The following is an 18,452-nucleotide window of genomic DNA, read 5'->3' as shown; positions in this document are numbered from 1 at the left end:
TCAATTTGCATGGTCCAGAATGGGCCCCATGTGGTCTTCATCACCCAGCCCAGTTCAGTCCATGCTTGGTAAAAGGAGGAAAGGATGATTCAGTATAAGTATGAGGAACTATAAAGAGCCGTGTTCCATAGCTGAGCAGGGGGACATGAGCCTAGCAGCACCTTTAAATTGTCTACTGGGTAGTTGAAAGAACATTTTATACCATCCTCCAAGGGGATAATGTTTACCATCAGAGGTTTCATTTCTTTATTTCTAGGATGAACATGTTTTGCAAATTAATTTTAGTGTGCTACACAAATGTAAGATGCTGTCTTAGTAATTCAGGTTCTAAAGTTTGATGTCATGGGTGTTCTTTGCCTCCTAGATCTTACCAGTCACCATTGTTTGTCAATTATTTCTTCACAATGTCTATTGAAGGATCTCATCACGTTTAGAGAGCTGTGGTCGTGCCCCCTAAAGTGAATTTGGAGGTTTTATACCCCTCGTGGCAAGTTCCTGCTGGGACCAGCAGCTGCAGCCACTTAGTCCCCAACTCAGTCTCAAGTTGGGGTCCTCAGGCAATTGCTGTGCCTGACAGGATGTGCCAGGTCATGGGGCAGGCACTTGATAGGTTTGCCAAATTCCCAGAACCCAATGAATGCAGTAATGTTGTCCCCTCCCCATTCTACAGACCAAGAAATGGGTGCCCGACACTGTGCCTGGGTCCTTTAGATTCAGATCATGAAGGTGGAAGAGATCTTGGCTAGCAAGTGCCATTGGCTACCCACCAAGCAGTTCCCCATAACTCCAAGATGAAGTTTCCACTGTTCTAATGGGTCCCACATCACCAGCACAAGCTACACTCCACCACCAAGAGATCCAATACCTTCTAAGTGCAGGGCCCTCTCACCCTGGGTCTACCCAAATAAACTCTTCAAGAATGCCAAAAACAAACTCCACCATCACACAAATGTTTCCCGATTCCATTTCTTTCCCTGATCCTCCCTTCTACTGTTACCAACATTCTTGCTAAGCTTCTTTTCATCTTCCCCATTTCTCCTATTATAGAAGCTTTTTAATTTTAATTATTCATCCTACTTGTAGTCTCTCTTTTTGCCAATTCATCATTCATATTGCTGACAAGTTGGTCATAAAGCACTCCTTCTATCTTGTCATTCTCCTGCTTGAAGACTTCAGTGACTCCCCACAGCCTACCAGAAGAAGTCCAAATGGCTTATTCTGACAGTATAAGACCTTGACCATTACTACAACCTTTGCAGACAGCTGTAACTATTCACTTCCCTGGCTTTGTACTCCAGCTAAACTCTGCCCTAACCTGCCTTGAACTTTTCTAATTTTATGCTTTTGCTTAAACCAATTTTGCTGGCCTGAAATGCACTCCTTTCTCTCTGCCTCCATAAATCCCATCCATCATTCAAGTCACAGTGCAAGTCCTTTATTCTTTGTGAAGCCTTCCAAATTCAGTCCAGCCCAAGTGATGCTGTATCCTCTTAATTATAACTCTGAATTAGTATTTTTTGCCTGTCCAATTCATTTAACAAGTCTTCTACTTCCGAAAATTTAATTCTGTTCTGCTGTGCAACTTAAAAACCTTTCAGTGGTTTTGTTTCTTCAGTTAGATTATATATTTCATGTGGCAGAGACATTTCTTCTACCTTCCTCATGACACCAATTACCATACCTTACACATAGCAAGAGCTCCTAAAATACTAAACATTAAGACAGAAATCCCTTCAGAGAGTTTTCCACAATGCTGAATATACATCAACCTGCTAAAACTTGGTTAATTTTTAATTTTAATTTATTCTTCTCATACTACTTGTATTTTAATTCATTCTTCTCTAAAATAAATAAAATTTATTTTATTTTATTTTATTTCAAATAAAGCAAAAAAGGTTAATTTATAGACTTTAAAAATAGGAATTGTTTTATATTAAATGGAAGTTATAGTTTTCAGGTTGCAGTACAACTTTAGTTGTGGTTACAATTGAAGTTAGTTTTCAGGTTGCAGTGTGAAGGGTAGTAGTGTGAGATTGTTGACTGACTCCCAGTATCTTATTATCTGAGTAATAGAATAGGAGGAGAACAGAATAGATTTCCAGGCACAGAAAAATGTCCTGTGACTTACAGGGCTAGGCAAAAGGGAAGGAGTATGTCAAATGTTAAAATGCAGTGGCCTGTTGCCAAAAGAAATGCAAAACAGCATTAAGGATGTTTGGTTGACCTGAAGAGTGAACTGCTGGTTCTACAAGTTTCTAATGGCTTAGGACAGGATTTTTGTCACGGGGAGAAGCTAGTCTTTAACTTCTCCCTCATCACAAATTTCCACTCAGCTTTCTGGGAATTTTTTTCTATTTTTTTTCCTGTGGGAATGAACCTTAGATATATTTGGAGTAAATGGAATAGTATTTATTTGGAAAAAAGAAGCTTAGCATTTAATTTGCTTGTTTACTCAGCAAATTGAAGACTTGATGCACTAAATACTAACAATACAATGCAACTATAGATATAATTTCTTGTATCTCATGGAGAGAAGAGTATAAAGCAAATTGTAACTATAACCATAAGACCATAAGAAATCAGATTTGGAAACGGAGATATTTCTGGTATAATTAGAGCTAGATGCGGTTATTTTGACTTTATCTATGCCTACCTTTCTTAAAATTTTACATGTGGATATTGATCTCTTTGAAAGAATCTTCTGGTGTTAAAATCAATTAGAATTTTTCCTTTCCTCTTTGAATGTGTCGTTTCTTTGAGATAATTGTTCTAAGGCCTCTTTGGTTTTCTAAGCTTTAATTGTATTTGATACCTCCTTAATGTAACTTACATTTCCCCACATTTGTATCTTTTTAAAGCCATGCAGTTCTGAAAATATTAATCCCGGTCATTCATTCATTGTACATTCCAATGAGTGTTTGCTATGTGGCAGGCACTCTGTCGGAATCAACGATAGAGTACAAATTATAGAATCACAGAGCTCTAACATCAGAAGCAATTGTTTTTAGTGTTGATATCCTTCTCTTCACAATGACAGAAGCAAAATTGAAGAGTTTAGGTTTCCAAGGGTCTTAAGCAGTGGACTTATTCCTCCTAGACCTCCTTGAACCTATGAATGCTTTGTAAGTCCTTTTGTTAGTCTTTGACAGCCATCTCTCTGGACTTTACCTTCTTTGTGGAATATGTTTCTTTGAAATTGGAGCTTATCAGAAAGCTCTCTCCTCATCCAGACTGATTTCTTTACATAATAACCTTTAATATTTTTATAGAGCTATGTCATTAATACAATTGCTATCAAAGCTTAGAATATAACAAAAAAATACACATGGTATATAATGTCATGCAATATGAAGGTGGCATCAGATGGAAAGGAAGTGGAGCTAACAAATTCCAAACAAATAAATATGTAGCATTTACATCTTTTTACAACTGGGAAAAGAACTAGGGAGATGGGGGTAGGGATAGGGCATGGTGGTTAGGATTTGACTCCAGGTTTTTCTAAATGCAAACAAGTGCTATTTCCACTGGGCACCATATCTCCAAGGTAGCCGCATTTGGACAATTTACCTGTCAGGATCACTTGTGTCCTATTTCCTATTTTCGAAGCCACAAAATTGTGATCTTCACACCCATGGGTCCCTTATAATTCTTTTATTAGGAGACCAATAAACTAAATATGATAGCAGATGTTCAAAAATGCCTAGAAGAAGATTGTTTGGACATAAAACTGGGCCTGATATGTGGTGGTAAAAATGTAACAGGTGCATCTGAAAAAGAAAACAAAAGAAGAAAAAGAAAAGCATTCTTCACTTAAGAGAAAGAAAAAAACACCAAACCTACTTTAGGCCTAAGGAGAATGATTAGCTTAGCATACATTCATTTAACTGATTACAGAAAATATAAATATGTTTTTATAGCATAAAGGTTGAGTCGACTTGGCATGGCAATTTTAGAAAAAATAATACAGCATTTGCTGTACTACCTTTAATTAATTACTATTATTTTACACTTGGAAGGTGGACATTTTTAATAAAAAGTTGATGAAAGAAAGAACATTTGGCATCATTACAAGATTTGAAGAAGCAAGTTCCTATTCTTTCTGCCAAAAAGTATTTAGGACTGATTCCAGTTCATTCTTTCAGCCAAACACCTATATTTTAAGTTTATCAATATTTTCAATGTTTCAGAGCAAGTATGAAATTACCACCTTGATAACCTGGTACACTTAACTGAAAAATTTTAGTAATCCTAAAACAGAATCTGTGGCAGAGTGTAATTTTTTTTCTCTGTTATTTCACTATCTCCTCCTTCCCAGTTTAGTTGGGAGAGAACATCCTGCTAATGCTCAGAGCTGTTGTAGAGTTCTTTGGTTCACAATGGAATGAGAAAGAGACTAAAAGTGATAGACATAAAACTGAAAAAGTTATCTGATCCTGTATCATTCTTCATTTGATAATCTGTATGTATAATTTCAAGAGCTTTCGTGCATTTGTGGGTGTTTAGGAACTTCACAATGAAAAAAGGCAAGAATATTTGAGCCTCCTTCTATAGCAATATACCTAAAGTTATTAAGCTGTGCTAAATAAATTAAGAAAAGTGTCTAGTAAAATATCTACAGCATATAATAAATTTAAAAATATGTCATAATGCTGCAATTTGTAAAGCTGAAAATCTTGGTTTTCAACTTCCGAGTATTTGGGTGCAACTTCCTCTTGTATAAAGCTCAAGGGTATACAGGTTTCGGTGAGCATAAAACAACTTGGTGAGTGTTAAGCGTATCCAATTGGCTTTCTAAAAAGATGATGTAGAAAAGCTTAGAACATCAGTCCTCTTTCAGTCCACCAGACATTGTGCCAGTTGCTTCTTGGGTGATCATTCTAATCGTGTAAGAATATCTTTTATTTTTAAGCCTAGTCCACATCTGCTTTAAGTACTATGAAAAAAAATTTCTTGTTTTTTGGTGATGTTGGTTAACTTTTAATTACTATTCCTTTCCATGGTTGACCTGAGAATTATTTCATTGTTTGTAACACATCACTAAGTAATAACCTGTTATCTACAGGCTGCATCTGCCAGAAGATAACCAATATTTTTAGCCTACATTGCAGAAGTTTAAATTCCTTATCCTCAAGCAACATTTCATAAGGGGACCCTCAGAGTATTTTTCTAAAAACTATCCATTTTTGAAGAGGTAAAGAGATAGCTCTTCAGATAGCTTTTTAATGTAAGTGAATTATTCTGTACTTTTTAGTAACAACTTCAATGGGTTATAGGGAAATACCATACAATTTACTTCTGTAAGCATACAATTCAAGTTTTTTTTTAGTGTGTTCACCAAGTTATACTATCATCACCACTACCTAATTTCAGGCCACTTTCATCATCCCAAAGAGAAACCCTGTACCCATTAGCAGTTACTCTCCATTCTTCCTTCTCCCACGTCCTGGCAACCACGAATGTACTCTCTGTCCCTTTGGATTTACCTACTAAAGATATTTCTTACAAATGGAGTCATTGAATATGTGGCTTGTTGTATCTGTTTTTTTAAAAAAATTTAACATAATGTTTTCAAGGCTCATCCATGTTGTAGCATTTATCAATATTTTATTCCTGGCAGGGCATGATGGTGGTCATACCTGTAATCTCAGCACTTTGAGAGGCTGAGACAGGCAGATCACTTGAGCCCAGGAGTTCAAGACCAGTCTAGGCAATGTGCGAAACTCTGTCTCTAAAAAAAAAAAAAAAAAAACCCAAAAATTAGCTGGGCGTGGTGGTGTACGTCTGTGGTCCCAGCTACTAGGGAGGCTGAGGTGGGAGGATCACTTGAGCCTGGGAGGTTGAGGTTTCAGTGAGCCATGATCATGTCACTGCACTCCAGCCTGGGCAACAGAGTGAGGCCCTGTCTCACACAATTTTTTTCATTCTTTTTCATGGCTGAATACTATTTCATGGCATGCATATACTGCACTTTATTTTTCCATCAGTGGATGGACATTTGGGTTCCACTTTTTGGCTAATGTAATTAATGATGCTATGAACATTTGTGTGCACATTTTTTTATGTAGGCATATATTTTTAATTATTTTGGGTATATACCTAAGAGTATTAATAGAATTTCTGGTCATATGGGAACCTGTGTTTAATTTTTTGAGGACCTGTCCAACTGTTTTCCAAAATGGCTGCATTTTATAATCTCACTAGCTTTGTGTGAAGGTTCCAATTTCTCCACATCTTCGCCCAAACTTGTTATTTTCTATAGCTATATATTTGTATCTGTGGGGAAGTAGCTCCACATTGTGTTTATTGAATATTAAGTAAAGAATCTCTGCTTTTGTGCATCTCTGTTTCCATGATTATCGTCCATTCCAACCTCATCTTATCTTTGAACAACTGCAGCAACTCTTAAATGATTCTTTCATGCTATACTTATCTACACAATAGTCACAGAGATCTTTTAAAAATGTATGTGGCAAACGTTGTTTCAGAAAGCACATGTGCTAGAATTTTTTCTGTGAATACTTCTGTATCTGCAATAAAACATCAGTAAGATCTAAGTATTTTTCAGGCTGTTTGAATTTGGATTTATATTTCTTTTAAATATATCTCTGAGTTTTGATTTGCTTTAACATTGGTGAAGGAAGTTGTGGTTCATTTGGGTTTTATCTGCAAGACATTTAGATTAAAACGGCAGTAAAAGTCAAGCATTTACAAGATGATACTAATAGCTAACTTTTATTGAGTACCTACTCTGTACTGAGCAGTTATCTAAGTATTTTTTGTATGTTTAACTCATTTATTCCTCATAAAATTCTGATGAGGTATTATGAAACTTATTTCACACTACAGGGGAATAGAGGGACAGAGAAGTTAAGTAACTTTCCCAAGGTCACACAGCCAGTAAGTGGTAGAGTCAAGATTCTAACCAAAAAATCTGGTTACAGAGTCCACATGGGTAACCACCAAACTATCCTGCCATTTTGTCTTAGTTATTGTCTGAGATATATAAGACTTAAAATAGTAGGTGACGACCAATATTTTTTTTACTTTGACTTGATGTCTATTGAAAAAATCTAGCATCTGAGGACTATGGGGAAAAAAAAGAAAAATTTTAAAAATTAAAAAAATTAAGAGTTAATCATTTTCTGGCATTCAATAGGGTAGTTGAAAATATTCACACTTTTATTAATTTTGTATAATATCACCATGTCCGATTATAAGGATGTATATTTTAAACATCCGTGTTTCTATAATACCACCTAGAGGTTTACAGAATTACTTCTGCCACACTTAAAAAAACAACTTGAGCAAAAAAGTACTGAACTACTTAAAGGATAACTCCTAAAAGACATTCTTAGAAAAATAACATTTTCTGAAATGTACACAATAGTCAGTCATATTATGATATTGCCTGCCAGTTCGCGTGCTACTCTTTCCTCCTCCTACGTCTTTTAAACCATCTAACAGAGCATTGTGTGTTTCTGAACATTTACATTCAATTTGTTAAATGTCACCAGGGAAAAATAAAACAGAGAGGACATCAGCTAATAATGTACTTTTACATTCCGTCATCCTATGCATGGTTCCATGTCTCACCATGCTGACCTAATTTGCCATGACAGGAACATGGCCCTGATTTCAGAACATTCCAACTGTGGCAATCACTAAACCTTATTGGGAATTTTTGCCCCCTTAGCAAATTGAACCAGATTGCTTTTCTCAGGACCATTTGAGATGGGTATCTGTGAACAAGGCGGGTGGGCTATGATGAAGAGTTGAGAAATGGAGCTTTTATATTACAAATATACTGAAGGTTTATGTAAATGTGTATCATTACAGGGTGACTGATTTTTGCTGTGAAGGTGGATTTGGGGAGAAAAAATGTAAAAAGCACATTTTATTAATACTTCCTAACGTGTGGCCTTGTACAAACCTCTTTCCTGAGTTTCCTCACGTCTAAAATGAGGATGATGATAATAATATCTATGTTTCAGAGTTTATCAGACAATTAGATGACGATTCACTCTAAGCATTTAGAACAATATCCAGCATTCAAAAAACATAAATTCTGATTGTTATAATTTTTACTTTAACATTTTTTTTTTTTTTTTTTTTTTTTTTTTTTTTTTTTGAGACGGAGTCTCGCTCTGTCACCCAGGCTGGAGTGCAGTGGCCGGATCTCAGCTCACTGCAAGCTCCGCCTCCTGGGTTCACGCCATTCTCCTGCCTCAGCCTCCCGAGTAGCTGGGACTACAGGCGCCCGCCACCTCGCCCGGCTAGTTTTTTTGTATTTTTTAGTAGAGACGGGGTTTCACCGTGTTAACCAGGATGGTCTCGATCTCCCGACCTCGTGATCCGCCTGTCTCGGCCTCCCAAAGTGCTGGGATTACAGGCTTGAGCCACCGCGCCCGGCTACTTTAACATTTTTGAAATAAAAATTATTCTATGTTTACAAGAATAGTTTATTCTTAAATTCTTTGGCTATCAACTGTAATATATAGATTGTATTATATTTCTATAACAACTTATGGTGCACCAGTACTTGATCATAGGCATATAATTCATATGCATGTCTCAGGCCTCAGCAGCCACAGGTAAAAGTGCTGTTTCATCAAGATTAATAGTGGGCTTTTGACAGTGCCTAGACCCCATCTGTTTGCCCAGGATGTCAGTTTCCATGCTTTTACATTTCTTCTAGTAGCTTCACATGCTAGGATAAGTTTTGTTCACCATCTCCTATCTGAACTTCTTCATCAAGAGTCCTCACTAGTACCATCCTCCAGAAGCCCTTGGGAAACTGTTGTACTGTCCACACGTGTGCCACCTGGAGCCCTGAAAGACATGGGGCAGTGATGTGGACAAGAATGTCTGTTCCCCAACCCCGACACGCTCAGTCAGCCTTTGTTTCTTGGGTCCCTAAAGGGGGCCCCACCTGAGCCCGGAGTCTCACACTTGGTTTATCATCTCCCTAGACCTCTCACATAGGAGAATATCTTGCAGATACTGAACTGGAACTTTAAAAATTCCCCTCTTTGAGTCATATTACCATCAAGACTTGAACATTTTACCTTCAAGTATAAACCGAGAGAGAGAGAACCCTGATGCTGCCCAGAACAGAATTTAGTCAGCATTCATTTTGTGAGCTCTTTAGTGAGCCTGTGGCTTTGTAGGGAGGTCTCTAAATAATGCTTTTTTAAAAAAATATGTTAAGAAGTGGGCTTGGAGACTGGAACAGAAGTTCTCAAATTTTTGGTCTCGAGATGCTTTTTAACTCTTAAAAAATTATGGAAGACCTTAAAAAGCTTTTGATTTGTGTGGATTATTGATATTTACTTAATAGAACTTTAAACTGAGAAGTTATAAAATAATTAAATATACAGTCATGTGTCACTTAATGATGGCGCTACATTCTGAGAAATGTGTCATTAGGTGATTTCATCATTATGGGAACATCACAAGGGGACTTATTCAAACCTAGATGGCCTAGCCTATTAGGTATCTAGGTTATATGGTCTAGCCATTGCTCCTCGGCTACAAACTTGTACAACTTGTTACTCTACTGAGTACTGTAGGCAGTGGTAGCACAATGGTAATTAAATGTGTATCTAAACATAGAGCAGATACAGTAAAAATATGGTAGGAAAGATTTTTAAAAAGGGCCCATTTGTGTAGGACACTTGCCATGAATGGAGCTTGTGGGACTGGAAGTTGCTCTGGGAGTCAGTGGGTGAGTGGTGAGTGAATGTGAAGGCTTAGAACATTACTGTCCACTACCGTAGATGTTATAAACACTGTACACTTAGGCTACACTAAATTTATTTAAAAACTTTTCTTTCTTCAATAATAAAATAACCTTAGCTCACTGTAAATGTTTTACTTTGTACACTTTTAAATTATTTTAAAACCTTTTAACATTTTTATAACACTTAGCTTAAAACACATTGTACAGATGTAAGAATATTTTCTTTATAACCTTATTCTGTAAGCTTTTTTCTACTTTTACAATTGTTTATTTTTCTTTGTAAACTTTTTTTTTGTTAAAAACAAAGACACAAACACACACATTAGCCCAGGCCTGCACAGGGTGAGGATCATCAATATCACCGTCTTCCACTTCCACATCTTGTCCCACTAGACGGTCTTCAGGGGCAATAACATATGTGGAGCTGTCATCTCCCATAACAGAGCCTTCTTTGGCCGAGCACGGTGGCTTACGCCTGTAATCCCAGCACTTTGGAAGGCCGAGGCGGGCATATCACGAGGTCAGGAGATCGAGACCATCCTGGCTAACATGGTGAAACCCCATCTCTACTAAAAAATACAAAAAATTAGCCGGGTGTGGTGGCAGGCGCCTGTAGTCCCAGCTGCTTGGGAGACTGAGGCAGGAGAATGGCATGAACCTGGGAGGCCAAGATTGTGCCACTGCACCCCAGCCTGGGAGACAGAGCAAGACTCAGTCTCAAAAAAAAAAAAAAAAAAAAAAAGCTGCCTTCTGGAATACCTACTGAAGGACCTGCCTGAGGGGCTGTTTTATAGTTTTTTTTCTTCTTTTGTAAGTAGAAAGAGTACACTCTGAAATAATAACAAAAGTATAGCATAGTAAGTACATAAACCGGTAACCTAGTCATTTGTGATCACTATTAGTATTCCATACTGTACATAATTGTATATGCCAGACTCTCATACAACTGGCAGTGCAGTAGATTTTTTTTGCTCCAGCATCACCATAAACACTTGAGTGATGCATTGTGCTGCAATGTGATGGTTATGATTTTACTCAGCAATAGGAATTTTTTCGGCTTTATTGTAATCTTATATGACTACTGTTGTATATACTGTCTGTCATTGACTAAAATGTCAATGTGGTGCTTGAGTGTAAATTCACTGTAAAATATCAATGATATCAATAAAAATCAATAATAAACCCATTACATGTTACCATAAATAACATATTTTTCTTTTAAAAAACTATATTTTCTGAAACCAGAAAAAAATTAGAGCGGCACTGCTTAACACTTTGCAAATGTCTGGCTTAATAGAAAGCACCTGGATTCTCATGTCTTCTGTGTTCAGTGTTTTAAGATATCACACATCATGTAGCTTCTGGAAAATGGCACTGTATGAGTGTCAAAGAATGAGAGTGAAAAGGAAAGTAACATTTTAGTATATGAGAATGGTTTTGATCTTGCAGACCTCTTGAAAAAGGCTTACAGGCCCCCATGTTGAGAACTTGTTGACTGTAGCTTGAGTAACTTACTCCATGGGGAGATCTCAGGCTACTATTTAGAGAAAACTGTCCTTGCCAGTCTTGGTGATTGTGGAAAGAATACACAGAGAGCAAGGTAGAAGAGGCAGTGGATGAATACATCCTAATCTCCTTCTGGACCCAAATCCAGCCTTTGTGACTGGGGGAGTTACATTTATCCAGAGGAGTTCCTGGATGATACCTTAGAGGTAAGGTACAGCATGCATGGATGAGGAATGTTTGAGTTTGGCTTTCTTGAGCTGTTCCTTGTACCCAAATGGAGTGGGTAGGACACTGAAGAGGGATGGATAATGAAGTTTGAATGGGAAACTCACCAGAGGAAATCACAGTAGTGGAGATGGAGTGGCCCTGTGACTGAGGGCTGTGGGGCAGACCTCTTGGGACTAGAACCAAGGGGGAACCACAGCCGCTTCTTAGGGCTTCTTGGCAGATGTAAGAATATATTTTTACATTGCTGATGAGCTGGGGCCCAACTGGCAGGGACAACTCCAGTCTCTGACCAAATGGTGAGAGAACTGAGCATAGGTGCTAGGGGGGCCAGCTACCAGACATCTGAGATTTACTGCTGGAGGACAAGTGAAAAGACCTGGATGTGGATTTCTCCTTTCTCCCCCCATCAGGAGACCCCTTAGGCTCTACTTTTGCTTACCCTCAGTTGCCATCTTGGAATAAAGCAGAGTGTGGTGGAACAAATCAGAATGGTTGGCTATTTATGTTAAAAAAGGTTAAGTTACCTTTAAAAAATTCAAGTTGATAGATTGACAGAAATTAATGGATTATTGCTGTGGTTTGAATGTGTCTCCTAAATTTGATGTGTTGGAAATGCAATCTCTAAATTTATATGTTGATGGTATTTGGAGGTGAGGCTTTTGGGAGGTAATTATAATTAGGTAAGATTATCAGAGTGGGACCCCTGTAATGGGGCTGGTAGCTTTATAAGAAGAGAGATCTAAACAGCACACTCTTACTGTCACCATGTGAAGCCCTTTGCCAAGTTATGATGCAGCAAGAAGGTCCTCTCCAGATGCCAGCACCATACTCATGACTTACTAGTCCCTAAAACTGTAAGCTAACTGAAACTCTATTATTTATAAATTACCCAGTCTGTGGTATCCTATTATAGCAACACAAATGTACTATGACAATTGTCGTACCTAATGTAGCCTTTTTCTCCTCCTGCTACCTAACATGTTGGAACCTTATGAGTGAGATCAGATAGTTATAGAAAATACAAAGATACTGTATTAGTCCATTTTCACATTGCTATAAAGAAATACCTGAGACTGGGTAATTTATAATGAAAGGGGGTTTAATTGACTCACACTTCAGCATGGCTGAAGAGGCCACAGGAAACTTACAATTTTGGCAGAAGGTGAAGGAGAAACAAGCACCTTCTTCACAAGGTGGCAGGAAAAAAAGGGAGAGAGTGAAGAGGGAAGAGTCCCTTATAAAACCATCAGATCTCATGAGAAACCACTCACTCACTATCATGAGAAGAGCATGGGGGAAACTGCCCCCATGATCCAATCACCTCCCACCAGGTCCCTCCCTTGACATGTGAGAATGACAAGTTAGTTACTTCCACGATACAATGGGATACAGGCATTGGATAAATTCTCTAATTTCAAATGGGAGAAATTGGCCAAAACAAAGGGGCTACAGGCCCTATGCAAGTCTGAAATCCAGTGGGGCAGTCATTAAATCTAAAGCTCCAAAATAATCTCCTTTGGCTCTGTGTCTCACATCCGGGGCACACTAATGCAAGAGGTGGGTTCCCACGACCTTGGGCAGCTCTGCCCCTGTGGCTTTGCAGGTACAGCACCCCCCCAGCTGCTTTCATGGGCTAGTGTTGAGTGACTGTGACTTTTCCAGGTGCACGTGCAGGCTGTTGGTGGATCTACCATACTGGGATCTGGAGGACAGTGGCCCTTTATCACAGCTCCACTACGGAGCTGTGTGGGGTCTGCAACCCTACGTTTCCCTTCCATACTGACCTAGCAGAGGTTTTTTTCATGAGGGCTAAACCCCTGCAGCAGACTTCTGCCTGGACAGCTATGTGTTTCCATACATCCTCTGAAACCTAGGCCGAGGTTCCCAAAGCTCAACTCTTATCTTCTGTGCACCTACAGGCCCAACACCACATGGAAGCCCCCAAGACTTGGAGCTTGCAGCCTCTGAAGCAATGGCTTGAGGTGTATGTTGCTCCTTTTAGCCACAGCTGAAGCTGGAGCAGCTGGGATGCAAGGCACCATGTCCCAAGGGTGCACAGAGCATCAGGGCCCTGGGCCCAGCCCACAGAACGATTTTTCCCTCTTAGGCTTCTGGGCCTGTGATGGGAGGGGCTGCCACAAAGTTCTCTGACATGGCCTGGAGACAGTTTCCCCATTGTCTTGGTGATTAACATTCTATGTTACTTATGCAAATTTCTGCACCTGGCTTCAATTCCTCCCCAGAAAATGAGTTTCTTTTCTACCACGTGGTCAGGCTGCAGAATTTCCAAACTTTTATGCTCTGTCACCTCTTGAATGCTTTGCTACTTAGAAACTTCTTCTGCCAGATACCCTAAATCAGCTTTCTGAAATTCAAAGTTCCACACTTCTCTAGGGCAGAGGCAAAATGCCACCAGATTCTTTGCTGAAGAATGGCAAGAGTCCCCTTTGCTCTAGTTCTCAAGAAGTTCCTCATCTCCATCTGAGACCATCTCAACCTGGACATCATTGTCCACATCACTATCAGCATTTTGGTTAAAATCATTCAACAAGTTTCTAGGAAGTTCCAAACTTTCCCACCTTTTCCTATCGTCTTCCGAGCCCTCCAAATTGTTCCAGCCTCTCCTCATTACCCAGTTCCAAAGTCACTTGAACGTTTTCAGCACGTTTTCCTTGCCCCAATCTTCTTGTATAATACAAGATACCAATTTCTTGTATTAGTCTGTTTTCACATTGCTATAAAGAATATGTGAGACTGTATAATTTATAAAGAAAATATGTTTAATAGACTCACAGTTCCACATGGTGAAGGAGGCCTCAGGAAAACTATAATAATGGTGGAAGGCAAGTACCTTCTTCACAAGGTGGCAGGAAAAGGAGAATGAGAGTGAACAGGGAAGAACCCGTCAGTGGGTTCTCGAATCTCATGAAATCTCACTGTTATGAGAACAGCATGGGGGAAACTGCCCCATAGTTCAATCACCTCTTATCAGGTTCCTCCCTTGACACATGGGGATTACAACTGATATGAGATTTGGCTGGGGACACAGCCAAATCATATCAGATGCTTGATTTCTCTTTATGTTTGAGTGAATTGTGCTTAAATTAGTAACTGCATGATAGCTCACAATAAGTCCAAGAAGCCTGAAAGAAAGCTATTGTGCCATTTCTTTATTACTTTACCTTTCCTCATGTCTCAATTCCCAAAACTTCTCACTTCCTTCTAACCCCTAACAGTATCCTCATGCATACCACCTTTTGTATATGGAGCCAGCAAGGTTACTGGTCTGCTAATTCCCCATCAAGTTTCTTTGAGTCTGTAATAACTAGATCATTTTGCTGTATCTCCTTTTGTGTGTATATGTGTGTTCATGCTTGCTTATGCATATATAATATTGGAGTATGTATGTTTAGGAGTATGTATGTTATATATGCTTATGCATATATAATTTTAGGAGTATGTTCTCAAAATCTTTGAAATTATCTACATTTTAAGACTCTAGGGTCAAAGAGTTTTCATAGATGAAATAAGGAGTTTGAGTTTTTTCCTGTTATTCTTCTTTCTTCACAAATTTTTGATTTACAGTTCTGGGCCTAATCCATATTACTAATATGATGTACTGGATTTCTGCTGTGAGTCCTTTTAGACCTATTCTTCATTCTATTTCCTGATCCCTACTCTCTGCAGCTGGTAGGAGTTATTTGGAATAGAACAGTAAGCTTCCTTGCTCTCTGGTTCCCTTACCCACTGATTTTCACCAACGGGGTAAACCAGCTGGGCATCAGGGGGAGGGTTAAAAGTGAGGTTGGCTCCCTGCCTGCAAAGTTGCCAAGAAGTGACTACATACTTTAAGGTTATGGCTCTGCCAGGTGGCCCTGTCCTCGCAGCCTCCCTCATCTCTTGTTTCCTTTGACTGCTCTACCTCCTTTAGGCCTGGGGACATTAATGGCCTTCTACTCTTACTAGCCCTAGATACTGCCCTCTCTCTGTGGCTTCCCTACATGTCATCCATAGCTTTGTAAATAGTTTATTGAATATTCCTCTCATTAGGCAGTGAGCCACCTGTTCTCACCAGGAGCATGACTGATATACATGGGCATCTTTAGTTTATCAAACTCAGTTTTCTGAGCAGTAATATAAGTCCCTGTCATCTTATTTACAATGCTGCATCTAGAACCCAGCATCTGAAATTACTTATAGGTTAACTGTATTATTCAATTCTTGAATATAGAGCTTGTATACTTGACTTTTTAAAACCAGGGAAGGGGGAAATCATCAGACCTTATTTCGGGGGCTTGTGTTTGCCCAATTTTTTCCCTTCCTCCCTTCCTTCCTCCTTTATTCCTTCCTCTCCTTTCTCCCTTCTTTTCTTTTGTTCTTCCTTCCTTCTCAAACGTGTTTCTCAATCTGGGAAACTACATCCCAATAATCTTGTGTGGATTGGCAATAGTAAAAGAGATTTGAAATAGTTAATGTCATAGAATACTTTTTATTTTCTTTTGAACCAAGATAGAGCTTTTAAGACAGATCTTTCTTATCTTGGATGATAGCAATTCAGTGGCTACAATATTTCAAAGGTCAGGCCTAGTACATGATGGAAAGCTGATGAAAATAGCTTTTGAGCTAAATCTGGGTAAAACTAGTGGTGTAGAACAGTAATTGATAAGAATAGGGTTTTGGCTAGGAACATCTTAAACGTACAGTCAGTTAAAGATAGTGAAATCTGCCCAGGAGAATTGTGAGTCTGAACTGGCTCACAGCAGAGAAACCATCAAATCAAGTTCATCATCCCTTAAATAAAGAGCAAGCATTAGATCTCAGGCTAATATTATAACCGAGACTGTGTAAAAGCTATCTTGAATATTACATGAAGATGACTGTCAAGATAACTGTGTATTCAATAGCACATCAAGGATTTTCTTATTGACAGGAGAAAACACTGGGATGAAATCAGCAGCTGGTGTGATGATGTTTTACGTGTGCTTGGAATGATTCTTCCAAATGTATTCTACTTTGCATTTTACTTCATAGAGGAATTCTTGTTTCTCTTAAGGAGCACAGTAAAAATGAATAAAATAAAGAATCTTAATTTATACCCTCTCAGTGTAGAAACATTGGATATTTAAAATAGAGGTCTCATCTATGGAAACTATTTCACTTCAAATAATTTAGAGAGTCGCCAAATTCTTTGAGGGTTGCCTTACTGCTGTTATTGGAAAGTATACCTTGGATTCATTTAACATCTCCAATATCAGTTAAATGCATTTGCTTTCATAAAATTTTGTTCTGGGCTTGCCACTGAATTTGAGAGAAGTCTCCAAATTATTGAATCAGAGACTTCCCCTTCCCTCAGACTCCCCTCATTTTACAATGATAAAAATTCTACCAATTGTTCAAACCAAACACAAATGACAACTTCTCAAGAAGTTTTACCAGATCCCCCAGGTCCTAACTAATTACCCCTTTCCATTTTTTTTTTTTAGCATAAGGTCTCATATATACCTTTACTGAACCCTTATTTCCTTCTACTTTGTAGTATAGAAATATTAAAGAGCTTCTGCATAGCAAAAGAGGCTATCAGTGGAGTAAACAGACAACCTACAGAATGGGAGAAAACTTTTGCAAACTGTGCATCTGACAAAGATCTAATATCTAGCATCTCTAAGTAACTTAAACAAATTTACAAGAAAAAAACAAACCCATTAAAACATGGGCAAAGGACAAGAACAGACATTTTTCAAAAGACCTACATGCAGCCAACAATCATGAAGAAAAACTCAATGTCACACTGATCGATAGAGAAATGCAAATCAAAACCAAAGTGAGACACCATCTCACACCAATCAGAATGACTATTATTAAAAAGTCAAAAAATAACAGATGCTGGTGAGGCTGTGGAGAAAAAAGGAACACTTTTACACAGTTGGTAGGAATGTATATTCAATTATTGTGGAAGATGGTGTGGTGATTCCTCAAATGTAAGCTTCTTTAATGTAAGTTACTTATTTACTTTTCAAAAAATCTAGTAATAGCTTTCTGGTGCTTAATCAGACTTGCTGAATAAATACATTTGATTTAGTAGACAACTCTTTAAAAAAACATACTCTTAAGTACTGTGCTCAATGATAAGGAAATGTTCTAAGCTAGTTACAGATAGACCTTAAGTGCTTAGCAAGACACAAATAGAATACACAAAAAGAAAGATGCTTTTCCCCAATCTGACTTTAAAAGAAAAAGCACTTTGGAGTATATACATAAAGGAATTTCCCTTTTTAATTGGAAAAAACCCAATGAAGTTGTGAGGAATTTTGAAGTTGGTAGACTGTTCATGCAAAGGAAGATTCGTTTGAATTACCTTTGTTTTCAACAGGTTGAGGGAACTTGAAATTTGTTAATGATAATACAGGTGAGAACATTCTAACTAGCACCAGTTTCCTTGTTTGAAACCACTCTTTGGTGCACGGTTTTCATGCACAGCATGCAAATGCATGTCATGTTCATAAATCCAATCACAAATGATGGTTTTACGACCAAACTGTATTTCTTCCAAACAAAGTGGCAGTAATATTTTTAAAAATCTGCAAGCCCTTTGAGAGTCTTCAAAAAGAATTTCATCATCTTTTCTCATTGAAGTGAAGATATTTATAACTGAGAGGATGCTGTATTGCCACTATGGGGAAGAATTGCATTCCTCACCTAAAATATAGCCACCAATAGTGTACATGTTTTGCATTTAGCATTCAAAATATATGGGGAACAAGATCTAAGTAGATGCAGTAGGATCTAGAAATTAGCCTAAGTCAGCTCTGGAGACCAGATTTAGGGAGGACTGTAAATCATACCCTTGGAATGCAACATTACTATTCAGAATACTCTAAAATGTACTATGGATCAGAAACCTATTTCTTAGCCTACAAGTTGTTTGTTCTCTAGGTTGTGTCAGACCCTCTGTGATTTCATAAAGGTATGCTATTCAGGT

The 18,452-nt window shown here is 38.2% G+C and overlaps 2 non-coding genes across 2 annotated transcripts; both read left to right on the top strand.

Moving 5' to 3' along the window:
- Positions 1-371: 371 nt before the first annotated feature.
- LOC126940893 (small nucleolar RNA SNORA68) lies at positions 372-481 on the top strand. The gene has a single exon (XR_007720966.1). It is a non-coding gene; the product is annotated as a small nucleolar RNA SNORA68 (small nucleolar RNA).
- Positions 482-7,017: 6,536 nt separating this feature from the next.
- On the top strand, positions 7,018-7,083 carry LOC126940901 (small nucleolar RNA SNORD37). Its single transcript, XR_007720972.1, has one exon. It is a non-coding gene; the product is annotated as a small nucleolar RNA SNORD37 (small nucleolar RNA).
- The last annotated feature ends 11,369 nt before the right edge of the window (positions 7,084-18,452 follow it).

Source organism: Macaca thibetana, chromosome 17 (genome assembly GCF_024542745.1).
Source record: "Macaca thibetana thibetana isolate TM-01 chromosome 17, ASM2454274v1, whole genome shotgun sequence".
In the NCBI taxonomy this organism is placed as follows: domain Eukaryota; kingdom Metazoa; phylum Chordata; class Mammalia; order Primates; family Cercopithecidae; genus Macaca; species Macaca thibetana.
This window is presented reverse-complemented; position numbering and strand designations above follow the sequence as displayed.